The 13,606-nt window shown below is 39.3% G+C and overlaps 1 protein-coding gene and 1 long non-coding RNA gene across 2 annotated transcripts in view; one reads left to right on the forward strand and one right to left on the reverse strand.

The window, feature by feature from the left end:
• The window catches only part of LOC120457339 (chaoptin), a 210,111-nt gene that overhangs the window by 115,595 nt on the left and 80,910 nt on the right, over positions 1 to 13,606 (forward strand). The gene's annotated exons all lie outside the window — the stretch shown is intronic.
• LOC120457344 lies at positions 668 to 1,160 on the reverse strand. The gene is made up of 3 exons (XR_005616941.1): positions 1,110 to 1,160; positions 772 to 929; positions 668 to 704 (listed from the first exon to the last, which is right to left on the reverse strand). It is a non-coding gene; the product is annotated as an uncharacterized LOC120457344 (long non-coding RNA).

A 13,606-nucleotide genomic window follows, 5' to 3' on the forward strand; every position in this document is an offset into this window, starting at 1 on the left:
AATTTTGCCACTTGCCCGACCAATGACAGGGCACAAAACGAATTCCGACAGCACACTATGGGGCGAACGACCACTTTTTGTGGAATTAATTAATAACTCGAGAACGAAGCAACATATTTAAGTTCTGTTTTTATACCCGTTACTCGTAGAGTAAAAGGGTATACTACACTCAGGGAAAAATTAACGCTTTTCGATATCAAATCAAGAACGAACCGCATCGAAAGTACGGTAAACTCGAATTTTCTTGATTCAAGGACAAAAATTTTAATTCAAGAACGAATAATTTGAGACCGAAATTATGAATTTGAGAACGAACGCTATGGATCCAAGTACGATAAATGTACTGCTTTAAGTATGGGAAATACTTAAAATAAATATTAAAAATACTTGACCCAAACTCGTCAAATTTTAATATGTGCATTATAAATTCACGGTTTAAATTGTACAAATTTAAAACTGAAGTATGAGTATTTTTATTTTCAGAGCAAACACTTTTGTTTTAAGAACGAATCATATTTATTGTTTATTTACACGACTTTAATAGTTTTGTTATTCTTATTTTATATATAGTAAATGTATACATAAAAACTTCCATAATTTTTTTCTTAAAAATTAAATTGTTACACTTTTCTTAAAGTTCTTACAGCTAAACATATTTAACGAAACGCGGTGTCAAGCAAAACAACAAATAGAGTCCTGGGTATCTATCAAAAACGAAGAAAGACAAATATAACAATAAGTAAATAAAAATTTTGTTATTAGTTATATTACCTTCATTTATTGCCGGCTGTGCTTCGGTAAGCTGTTGCCTGCTGAGATGGTTTTTAATCTTCCTATCGTAAAAGGGAAACACTGCGCTTCAGGTCGTCCTATTTAAAAACCAATGCATGCTCATTCTCTGGGCGTATTTCCCAGAAGTCGATTTTTAACTGTAAATATTACACATTAATTTATAGATTTATTTCGTTTAGAAGTAACATTTGGCAACACAAAAGTTTTATACACATACATGCATACGCATATACATATGCGTGCATGCAAACACGTGCATAGGCCACCGACTTTTTATGTATGTATATTACATACTTTATTTAAAGATTTCTACTTACCCTGCACACCGTGCCCATTTTCACATTATTCTTCAATTATTTCACTTAATTTACTTTGTACTTGTTACTCCAGGAACTTTTTGACACTAAATGAGCGCCGTGTTGCAATCGATTATCGAAAAAACATATGTTTCTTCAACAACACAGAAATGTATGTAATCGATATAAACAAGTGTAAGAAGTCGAATGGCTGGAGATTTTTCGATCGCATAATTTTTTAGTTTAAACTTCTTATATTTTTTGTGTATATTCTTTTAAAATTGGCCGCATAAAATGATCAAGGAATATACATAAATGAGAAAAGATAAACCTTTGTTTTCCATGAGTATCAATAATATCGCTTTTGAAATGTGTAATTCGAGTACAACTAGTACTTATTCCAAGAACGGTTGTCTTAAAAATTTTAAGTACGACACAGTACATTTTTAAGAACGTTCGTTCTCAAATTATTCGTTCTTCAGTTTTCTGAGTGTAGATTCGTTGAAAAGTATGTAACAGGCAGAAGGAAGCGTTTCCGACCATATAAAGTATATATATTCTTGATCAGGATCAATAGCCGAGTCAATTTGGCCATATCCGTCTGTCCGTCCGTCTGTCCGTCTGTCTGTCCGTATGAACGTCGAGATCTCAGGAACTACAAAAGCTAGAAAGTTGAGATTAGGCATACAGACTCCAGGGACATAGACGCAGCGCAAGTTTGTCGAATCATGCTGCCACGCCCACTCTAACGCCCACAAACCGCACAAAACTGCCACGCCCACACTTTTGAAAAATGTTTAAATATTTTTTCATTTCTGTATTGGTCTTGTAAATTTCTATCGACTCTCCTTCGCACTTTCACTAGCTGAGTAACGGGTATCAGATAGTCGGGGAACTCGACTATAGCGTTCTTTCTTGTTTGATTTATGTTCATGATAAAAATAGTAATATATTTGAGGAAAAATGGGCTTGGTCTTGCCTTCAAACAAAAAAAAACAACACACATTTTTTTTCAGTGTACAAAAAAAAATTTTTTGATCGAAAAAATTTAAAATATAATCTTAAATTAAACCAATAAAGTTAGAAATGGGGGTTGCTTACCTTGTTTTTAAAATATATCGAAGTTTTACTTCTTGCTTCACAGCTTTTATTCTTAAAAATACCAAAAATTTGGTTAAAAACTAATGTTTCCCAAAAAACATAAAATTCAAGGAACTAGAATTTTATTGTAATAAATATATTTATGTTTCACACCTATTGTTAATCGTCATACACGAATTGAAGCTTTAAAACTATTAAAAATGGCGTTATTTTTTGCATTACTCGTCGTCTCTGTTATCCATTTCTCGAACAATTTGCAGTTTTTCACTTTGAGGTTAGACCCTTAAAAGTTACATTTTGGAGAAAGTGTGCAAAAGTGTGCATTTATACTAATAGCATATACTAAGAATTGATAACTCTACAACATGTAACAGGTTTTAGAGACGGAGTGAGCCGGACTCACTTTGTAGCTCTATTTAAAAATTAGAATACACTACAAAAGTTGTGTTTTATAAGGGTTAGAACTTACTGAAGATTATTGGGACACCACAGTTAATTTTAACATTCGAAGATCACAAACACATATTAAAAACCACAAGGATTCGACTGCATGTTATAAGTAACACTTTTGATAATTGTTTATACACTTTTTGTCACTTCAAACTTGTAAGATTTTTCAGCGATTAACAAAAATTCGGTTATAGGTGTGCCAGCGCAAACGAAACAGCTGTTCACTGAACAGTGGCGCCCTCTTTTGAAATTTCAAGTACGTAACATGATAGATTGATGTTTTTTGAATACATTTCAATTTAAAAAAAAAAATTTTAACGACTTTTAAAAAATGGGTTTTTTCCACATAAGGTGGTCGTTCGCCCCATAGTGCAGCAGTCCGAGGAGTGAAATGATGCATTTGGCCTCCGCACCCGCTCCTTGGCCACTTCTTGGCCACTCCTTCTCTGGGCAGATAATTTGACAATGAATTCCGAGTCATTTTTGAAAATTGCACAAGCAGGAAAAGCGGTAGGAGGGAGCGCACGGAACTGGGGACACTTGACATGACACTTGGAGTGGCCCGGGGAATCCCCGGAATGCAGCAAGGCAAAATGTTTTAAATGCATTTCGCTTTAGATATTACCTTGCAAGTGAAAAGTACTGGCAAGCTGAGAAACTACGCGCCCGCATTGTTGCACGCTGCAGCAGCGGAAAATTTTCCAATTAAACGGCGAACTTTTTTGTTGCGTCCGTCGGCCCCTTATTGTTTGTTGCTTGTTGTTTGTTGTTGTGGAAAGTTTGTATTTTTTGGCCATCAAACTGACACCGGGGAGTATTACAAAACCCCCAAAACGCAGCAGGCGAGATAAAACATTCAGCTGCAGCGGAAAAATATAAAACCCTGACCACTCTGGCGATTGCATTTGTTTTGCGCATCGAATGCACAAACATTTTCAGACCCACCAGAAATGTTTTAAAAATACATACGTGGCACTTGGCACACGAAAACGAATTTGTGAATATATATTTAATCAAGCTGTGCTGGTGAACTGGTCTACATTTTTTACTTCTTTTCCGTTTGTTTTTTTTAGTGCAAAGTGTGTTGGTAAGAAAATACCGGGCTCACATTATGTACAGCCAATATCATCATTAGTTACTATATTTTAGGTATCTGAAAGGATTACACTTTTTGGATTTGTATATAAACTAGAATGGTAAGGCATATGAATAAGCAATGTGTTATTAGTTTTATATGGCTATTATATGTAGAACTTACTGTTTACGTAGTATATCCGAGTTACCACTATCTATCAAGGATTATAAAAACTCAGTATTTTGCAAATTTAATTTTTCAATATGTTTTGGTATATTGGTTTTGCTTATTTAATCTTTCGGTGCACTGAAGCTTCCCATTTTTCCGAACAAATACCCCCAACTTTTTTGTGAGTCCTTTAACAGTCAATCGCGAATAGCGAATTGCGAATTGCGAATGCGGGTGCGAAATGTGGGTAGCGCATATTGTAATTGCCCCAGAGGATCCTCTGCACAAACATATGCACACACGTCATCGATTAATTAACTATCTTGACAAAGTTGGACCAGCCGCGCTGAATGACTCGAGAAATTGGCAAATATATTTGGGAAATGGTCGAAACTGGTGCGGTTGGTGAAAGCCAAGCAAAAGAGGCAACACTAACACTAAAGCTCAGAAGGACTTGGGGTAATTCCGTGGCCGTCAGTTGGCCGAGTAGCCGAGTAACCATGAAAAGTTTTAGACACTAGCAGTAACCGTGAAATTTGTATAAATTGCACTTGACATTTTCTCCGCGCATTTTTCAGCTCAACTTTCGCCATAAACTAGCGAGGGAAGGACGAAGGGTTCGCTACTTGTCCCACATTAGCCGAGAGCAATTGAAATTAGTGCTTTAGTCGGAGGGACTTCACTTTAGGGGATAGGTGGTGGCAAAGTTTTAAGTTTTTCGCGAATAACTTTGCCTGCAATGTGGCGGCAAATTGGACGCTTGACAAAGACCGAAAATTAAGCGGCCAGCCGCAAGTCATCCGCTTTCCTCGCTCCGTTTTCCATTTCCCATTTTCCCACCGCAGGGAGCGATCTCCGGCGAACATGTCCCACTGAATTTAAGAACTTCAATTCATCAGCGGCGGCGAACCACAAGAATGAACTGGTAAATAGTGCGACCATTTACCGGAAAATTGCGAGAGACAAGGGGTAGCTGTATTCATCTTATTCCTAGTCACTTCAATTCATTAATTTGATAAACGCAGAAAACATTTTAATGGCAATCTCAGTGATATCACTTGAGGTTGGAACTGATTGGTGGAAGGTAGCGGTAGCTGATACCTGATATCTGTGACTCTGGAAAAGCGGAGATTGACAAAGCGTTGAAATTACCAAAGAATATTAAACATCTTTATTTATATGCACAAAAGTCCAGAGTCCCAAATTTTCAAATAAAGTATTTGATTTTAATTTACTTTACGTTGTACAACATTGGGTTGTAAACGAGCTGAACTATAATTGGCTGTTTCCCGTGCAATTGTGACTTCTCAAACCACTTCTCCCGCTTTAAGTTCCCCTCAAATTAAGACCTTATAAACAAGCCAGACCCATTTTGAGGAATACACTTTCCACTTCCGTTCCAATTCCGGTCAACTTAGTTCCGTTCCATTCCGCTGGGGGGCAAATAATTAATTATGCAGGGCCCCGAGAACTATGCAACAGATATCGGGGGGTCGCTCGGAAAAACCAATGTGCCGCGGCAACTTTCGCTGGGCGTTTGACGTTTCGTCGGCAAAAAAGTTAAATGAGTTTTTATGCTCCCCCTGGAAACACCCCCTGAACGCCGGAACCCCTGAAACCAAACCCTGGTTGTCCATTCCAGCCATCGCCCATCTCTAATTGGAAAAAGGCGAACGTTCGCAATGACAATACAAAAGTTTGCTGCTCGGCGAAAATTGAAATAAATTTCCGGCAATAACAACAGCACACAATAAATAACAATGAACGAGTTGGCAGCACCTTGAGGGGGCTGCGGAAACTAGGGGGTGGTGGAAAAGTGGAAATGTGGAAAAGCGGGAATACGGGAATGTGGGGGTTGTGGCCATTTAAAACTTGATTAGGGGCCTGAACGATGACGTTAGCTGGTGCGAGGAGCAGCGCGGAAAATTACTATTAAAAGAGGGACTGCCGAATGCCTTCGCCGAAATTCTTATGTTTGCGTCGGCTTTTAGGGCACTCACAGACCTCGGCATTCATGTGGGCCGTTAAATCGCTTTAATTGCCAATTTTCGGTTAAGTAATTTAAAGCGTTTTGCGCCCGCTCCGCGCCAAAATTGGTACGAGAGCAATTAAATGGGGAAAAATATTTCTCGTGGCGATTCCGCTAAAATGAATAAATTAATGTGCGCATGAACGATTGCCTGATTGATTGATTGACGCAGCAGCAGTAATGGAGCCAATGTGCTCGGAAAATTGGAAAAGTTTCCTTTGTCTGCGCGGCCGAAAGCTGAAATCATGCTCGCCTTTAATTTCTGCGGCCGGCCAAGAATGGGTTAAACAAGTTAATTCTGGTTAACGATTGCGTGGCTCTTGGCCTTCCATCATTTGAACTGTTTCGGCCTGCTTGGTGCATGTAGTCGTCGCTCTCAATTGTTTTCAGATATTAAATCACATCAAATTGCGAAATAATAGAAAAGATTAAATAAAAAACAAGAGAGAACGCTATAGTCGAGTTCCCCGACTATCTGATACCCGTTACTCAGCTGTTGGAAGTGCGCAGGAGAGTCTTCAACACTGACAGTTTTTGGCGGTTTGTGGGCGTTAGAGTGGGCGTGGCAACATGAATCGACAAACTTGCGCTGCGTCTATGTCTCTGGAGTTTGTGGTTTCTGAGATCTCAGCGTTCATACGGACGGACGGACAGACGAACATAGCCAGATTGACTCGGCTATTGATCCTGATCAAGAATATATACACTTTATATTCTCGGAAACGCTTCCTTCTGCCTGTCACATACTTTAAAACGAATCTAGTATACCCTTTTACTCTACGAGTAACGGGCATGTACTTGCTTAAACAAGCTCTGGTAAAATATTTGAGAATTTCGAAACAGAAAAAATATTTAAGCAGGTAAGAAATTGAATGGATTTGTATTAAAACCTAAACCTCAGGCAACCAGGGCGTAGGAAATGATTTGATTATGAAGAATGGTGTTGCCAATTCTAATATGCATTTCATTTCCGATAAAGGCAATGAAATATTTCTAATAGTAGTGTCGAAATTTTAATTAAAAGTGAACTAAAAACTATCCAAATATTGGGGAATATGCGCAAGGCTTTCATGCATGATTTGTGGGTTGTTCCTCGTAATTTCCCCAATGTTCCACAGTCTTTTCACAATAAAGAGTCCACTAATTGAGTTTGCCAGGGGAAAAGGAAAACCCCAAAAATTCTAATGGCTTTTTCTCCACTGTTCGTGTGCTTAACGTTTAATTGCGCATATTTTCACGTTTGCTCATTCGCATATTTCGGCATTGCAATAAATACAAAAAATAATTAACTCATTAAATAAGCATTTGGCGTTGCAATTTGCGGGCGAGTCTGTCATAAATACTGCTTAATGTCTTGACCAGTAATGGGGACTTTGGGTCAGGTAATTTTTGGCCACTAGGCCGCAATTAATGCCGAATACCGAAAGCCGGCACGTGGCCAGGACATCGTCATTATCGTGCTGAACAACTGAACAATGAACAACTTGCGACAATAATAAAAACATAATTTACAATATTCATTTTGGGCGGACAGACGGACGGACGGACTCTTGCCCTTGCCAGCCACTTAATAATTTAGTTAATTAATTTTCACACAGGCCAGGCCAGAAACTTTTGTCCGCCTTGCACTCAATTAACATTCGGAATTATTTATCCAAATGATCACAGAGCCAGGTATACAAATTGTATATCAAATTGGGCATGTGCAGAAGCTGGAGAAGGAGCAGAAGCTGGAGCAGGAGAAACAAGGACAAAACACCGACAGCCACAACGACAAATGCCGCCTATTGTTGGCATTTGCAATTATTCATACCCCACGTAGACAAATATGCTGACAGCCCACACACACATACACATGCGCCATGTACACAGGACATTCCAGCTTAGATTTGTTGCCTGCTTGTAATTGTCGCAGATAATTAAGTCGCCTATACTCGTAAGTCAGTGCCGAACTTGCCCCAGGTCAATGGCTCTGGCCATTAAAGGATTATCCTGGGAAAAGGAATTGGAAGGAAATTGGAGGGGAAGGTAGTCACGAAATGGCAGTTGGCAGACATATTTCTATCCACTTCTGTTCCGATTTACCAGGACCCAAACATATTTATCGAATTGCACGAAAAAGACGTCGTTTCTTGGTGGGAAAATCAAACTACATATTTGACTAACTCAAACCATACCAAGCCATCTAACTCCTTATAGTTTTAGTCTACGATGGGATTTGGAAGTTAGCACTAGTTTTTAATACTTCAATTTAAGTTGGGCGAAATCATTTGATTCCTATTTAGTTTCTTCAGCTCGATTTATTTTCGTGTAGTCCGGTCCGATATCCAATTTCCACTTAAGCTCTGTCTAATTAAGTCGGAATCCGGCAATTAACAAGCTCCGTTGGGTCTTCAAAGGGTTAAGCAGCAGGGAAAACGCAAATACAAGTAAATGAGAACTGCTGAAACTCGTTTCCCTCTTGCGAAATTAAGAGTTACATCCGCAAGATTTTTCTATAATTTCCGCTCGTCGCCTGTCGGATCTTTGTCTCAGTTGTCCGTTGCAGTTATTTTTATTTACCACCACCCCCTGGCTTTAATAAGCCCACTTTAAGCACGGTGTAAGCATTCGGGGCTTATAAAAGCCGAGGAAGATGCGAAGAGGGAGCTGTAAAAACGGCATAAGATTATAAACAAAGTGCTCCGTTTTTGAGTCTTTGTAAAATATTAAAACACATAATTTACAAGGCGGAGTGGCAGGAAAAGGAAAGCGCAAAAAGAGGGGACGAGGAACAATGGCCAGATTAAAACGCATCCCAAAGACAAAGCTCGTGCAATTTGTTGCCAAAGCGAAGTTGGCCCCGAGTTGCAAGTTCACAAAAAGAGACCAAAAACTGAGTCAAGGAGTTTAGGATATATGTATGAGAAAGAAAACGAAATAGTGGAGATGGATAGAATTACGAGTCCTTTGCAGTCGTAATTAGCACTTTTCAGCTGCACCATACCACTTCTAGGATTTTGAAATTTTTCGTTAAAACTCTTAATTGCTTAGCTTGCTTACGCAGAATAAGTCTATTTGCGTATCAATATTTCTGCGCTGGCTCGGAAACTAAACCATTACAAATTATAGCTTTGTAGAAATTGATAATTTTTGTTCATATAATCATATGTAAATCTCACTGAGAAATTTATTGTAATTCCGCGATCATTATAACCAAACTAGAAGGTGTTCATACCGAGAATGCCGATTGCTGTAGAAGAAATGGCGGTGAAATTCAGAGAGTGAAAGGTAATAGCCAGCACTCTTTTCCGAAATCAACCATAAAAGTAGTAGTATATAAAAGTATTAGTACTATATAAAAGTAGTAGTATACTAAACAAGAGAGAACGCTATAGTCGAGTTCCCCCGACTATCTGATACCCGTTACTCAGCTAGTGGAAGCGCGAAGGAGAGTCTTCAACACTGATTGTTTTTGGCGGTTTGTGGGCGTTAGAGTGGGCGTGGCAAAAGGGTATTTGGCAAATCGATAGAAATTTACAGATATCAAAACATTTTTGTGAGCGTGTCAGTTTTGGGCGGTTTGTGGGCGTTAGAGTGGGCGTGGCAATATTAATCGACAAACTTGCGCTGCGTCTATGTCTCTAAAGTCTGTATGCTTAATCTGAACTTTCTAGCTTTTGAGATCCAGAGATCTTCATGCGGACAGATAGACCGGCAGACGGACGGACAGACGGACATGGCCAGATCGACTCGGCTAATGATCCTGATCAAGAATATATATACTTAATATTGTCGGAAACGGTTCCTTCTGCTTGTTACATACTTTTCAACGAATCTAGTATACCCCTTTACTCTACGAGTAACGGGTATAAAAAGTAGTAGTATATAAAAGTAGTAGTAGTGTACTAAAAAAGTAGCAGTATATAAAAGTAGTAGTAGTATGCTAAAAAAGTAGTAGTACTATATAAAAGTAGCAGTAGTATACTAAAAAAGTAGTAGTATATAAAAGTAGCAGTATATAAAAGTAGTAGTGTACTAAAAAAGTGGTAGTATGCTAAAAAAGTAGTAGTACTATATAAAAGAAGTATATAAAAGTAGTAGTATAAAAGTAGTATAAAAGTATAAAGTAGTAGTGTATAAAAGAAGCAGTATATAAAAGTAGCAGTATATACAAGTAGTATTAGTATATACAAGTAGTATTAGTATATACAAGTAGTATTAGTATATAAAAGTAGTAGTAGTATAGTAAAAAAGTAGTAGTAGTAAATAAAAGTAGTAGTATATAAAAGTAGTAGTAGTATATAAAAGTAGTAGTAGTAGTATATATATTATATAATGCATATAAAGGTAGTAGAAGTATATAAAAGTATAGCTGATCACAAATGTAATCCCAACAGAGGGTAAAAGCTAATATTGAGAAGCGACTTAACAAAGGCTGTTGACCACAAAGTGAGCTCTTGCTTCTTACATTAACTTTGTCAGGAGCAAGCTCCTCAACACCTGTTTGCAGAACCAAAGACGAAGTAATGTCGATGTTGTGTTTCTGTTACCATGGCAAGGGATCTGTATTTAGCCGTATAAAGGACGCCGGACAACGGACGGAGGACGCAGGACGCAGGGCGAAGAAGGCGGAAATCAATTGACCATACCGTGGCGATGGCTTCTTGTGGCTGCCACTGCAGTGCACTGCAGCCAGCTGCTGCAGTTTCAAGAGTCCATAAATAATAGGCACTAAGCATGTGCTCGGTAATCCGGCAGCAGTGTCCGCAGTATACGAAAAACGAAAAGAAATATAAAATTGAAAATAAAAGCAGAAAACAGCACAACAATCCAGTCCACTCCACTGGCGACCACTCTACTTGACTGCACTCCACTTCTTTCCACTCTCCACACTGCACACTCCACTTTCCCACTGGCTTGGAGTGGCCAAAGGTGCAACTATTTAAGGCACTAAGACTGGCCCTGGCCCAAGGCAAGCCGAGTAAGAACACTCAGAAAAATCGAAATTCCCAGCCTCATGAAAAACACCATGCTGAATAACTACAGATTCTCTGAATACAAAATAGTCTATAGAGAATATTCTATATATTTGTTTTTAGCAAGCAGGAGCTAACAGTTTATCCACATATTTCCTCTAACTACTTGGGCCTTAGCTTAAAATTTGATAATAATCGCTATCTTTGAGATTCTAACAGTGTTAAATATCCCGCTCCTCTGATTCCGGTGGGGCAGTGCAGTGCACAACAGGATCAAAATCTCGTCCTGCTCCTGCCCCTGCCCCAAGATTTGCCTTGCCCAGCAGCTCCGTGGGACTCTCAGATGCCCCTGCAAAATCCCTCCGCTCCACGGAAGATGTTTTTACTTTTTTCCTGGCCTGGGAAACTTCTGCCTGCAATTTGGCTTCTACACCTTTTATTTGGGGGCGACAGAGGAACCTTCCTAGTCGGGAGAGATAGGTAAAACTATAAATAATTATGCTAAATAATGAGTTGGACACAAAATGACGAATCGCTGAACAAATATAAGCTATGCAATAGGCAAAAGTAGGTCTAAGGTGTGGATTATTTGAAAAGAAGCCAATTTGAAGCCTGATATCAAAAGTGCTGTTGAGCCCTAATCATGTGATAATGGTTGTATGATAATGGATGTATTATTGAAGTCCCGCTTGAGGCATTCTTATCTATGGCCCGTATGTTTTTAGTGTTACAAACCCCGGAATATATAAATATGTTTTTCATGTAGTGCATGTATCGACCTCATAACCCTATTACACATCTATTAAGGCGGATCACCCGCGAGTGCTCACATCCATCATAAAATTACACGGAGAATATGCACTTGCAGAGAACAGGCACTTCATGCCCGGGCATACTCACTGAGGAAAACCCCTGGGCAATCGAGAGAAACGGAAAGCAACTTTCGATATTTCTTTTCAATTTATAATATCTTTGTACATAACTCATCCGTATTATTTGATATGTATGTTAAGTAATCACGCCCTCAGTCTGTGGCTTCGATCTCCACCACCAGATAAGTGGAATTTTTTAGAGTGCATTTTGGTCTGTTTGGTGTTTTGCCTCGTCCGCTTTTCGATGGCCGGACAAATGCGGCCTCGTTAGTGGCTGGCTGGGTGGGGGCACGGAAAATGAACTTCGGAAAGCGGACCGGACAAGGGCGCTAATTGCGTGGACATGCCAAATGTCGCACCTGTCCTGGCCAAACAGGACAATCGGCAAACTGGCGGGCAGGAAGTGAGCGCCGAGAGGCGACGGAAAAGTATCAAGGATAGGTGAAATGGCACACAACAGGCACAGAAATGGCAAATAAACATTAGAGAAAATACAACAACGCGTTGCCACGGCAGGGGCACATCAAAGGGTAATCACACGTGGCTCGTATCCTTTTTGCGCACTTGTCCCGGGTCCGTTGTATCCTCGCCGAAGGATGCATAACAGAGAAGAGGGTGGCAAACCAAACGAGCTGGCCGCAATAAAAGCGCAACACGTAATTGTTCTTCCCATCTAATGGGCGTCCGACTGAGATGAACGCATCTGAAAAGGACGAGCGGCACGGCCAGGATAATAACACTTCAAAGGCCAACAAAATGAAACGAACGATAAAACAATCAGTAGTAGGAAAAGTCTCGAGTTCGAAGGAAACACGCACGAGGTGATGCCAAGGAAAATCGCATAATAAAGTTAAGTAAGAAAATGCACATACACACTGGTAGGCTGTTACCGATATTAAAGACATTAGAATAATATTATAATGTTTTTGCCGATATTAACAAATACCTCTAAACTGGGGAAAATATAAAAAATCAGATGGGATTAAATGTGTATCTATGTATATACATCTACATATGTAGAAGAGGAACAAAAACTTCGTAGAAAAACATAATATAATGGAAATTTTATTGAAGTGGTTATGCATATTTATAACCAAAAGAAACAACGGCAAAAAATGTCACACAATTTTTTAAGTGAATTTGTAATGTTCCCGAAATCAAGTAAGAAACCTTTTGCTGCCCGAATTTTCTTTGGAAAGAAATCGCGGGATTTTTAGTAACATCGATTCTTGGAGACGATATTGTTGTGCCACAAAAAATGTGCTCTTTAAGTCCATGAGGCGGCTCAAATACTTGTTAAGTGGGTAAAGGTAAAAGGAGAAACAAATCAGAAGCCAGCTCGATATCCATTAACTTGGTTGGCTTCACTTGGCAGTGGACCAAAAAAAAAGTGCCCCCGATGGCCAACAATCTGCTCAGTGGTAAGTGAATTAAGCGGGCAGTCTTCATTCGGCAGCTTCACTTGGCCAAGTTAAGAGCTATAAAAATGCCGGACCTGGGTAAAGTGGAATTCAACTGTGTCCGAGGACAAGGTGTCCCCAGGAGTGTGTGGTGTGGAAAGTTGGCACTAGTGTCGCCACATCGGTGTCGGCAACTTTCGATTTAAAAAAGAAACTGTTTTTGACTAACACGGCAACGCGAAAACGCTAAGAAATTATATAGAACAAAAATGAAAATAGATGGTTTTTTATTTGATTCCCTTTGTCTTTCGGGAGGCGGAGATTGGACGCACAAAAGCAGTTGGTTCAAAACAATGTGAATACAAAGAATTTCATCAATGGAAGCATTTTATAACTCCGACAGGTAAACATATTCTCGTTAGTTGGTGTGATCTTAAAGCTAAATACACGCGAAATGATTGTGCA

This window comes from Drosophila santomea, chromosome X (genome assembly GCF_016746245.2).
Source record: "Drosophila santomea strain STO CAGO 1482 chromosome X, Prin_Dsan_1.1, whole genome shotgun sequence".
Lineage (NCBI taxonomy): Eukaryota > Metazoa > Arthropoda > Insecta > Diptera > Drosophilidae > Drosophila > Drosophila santomea.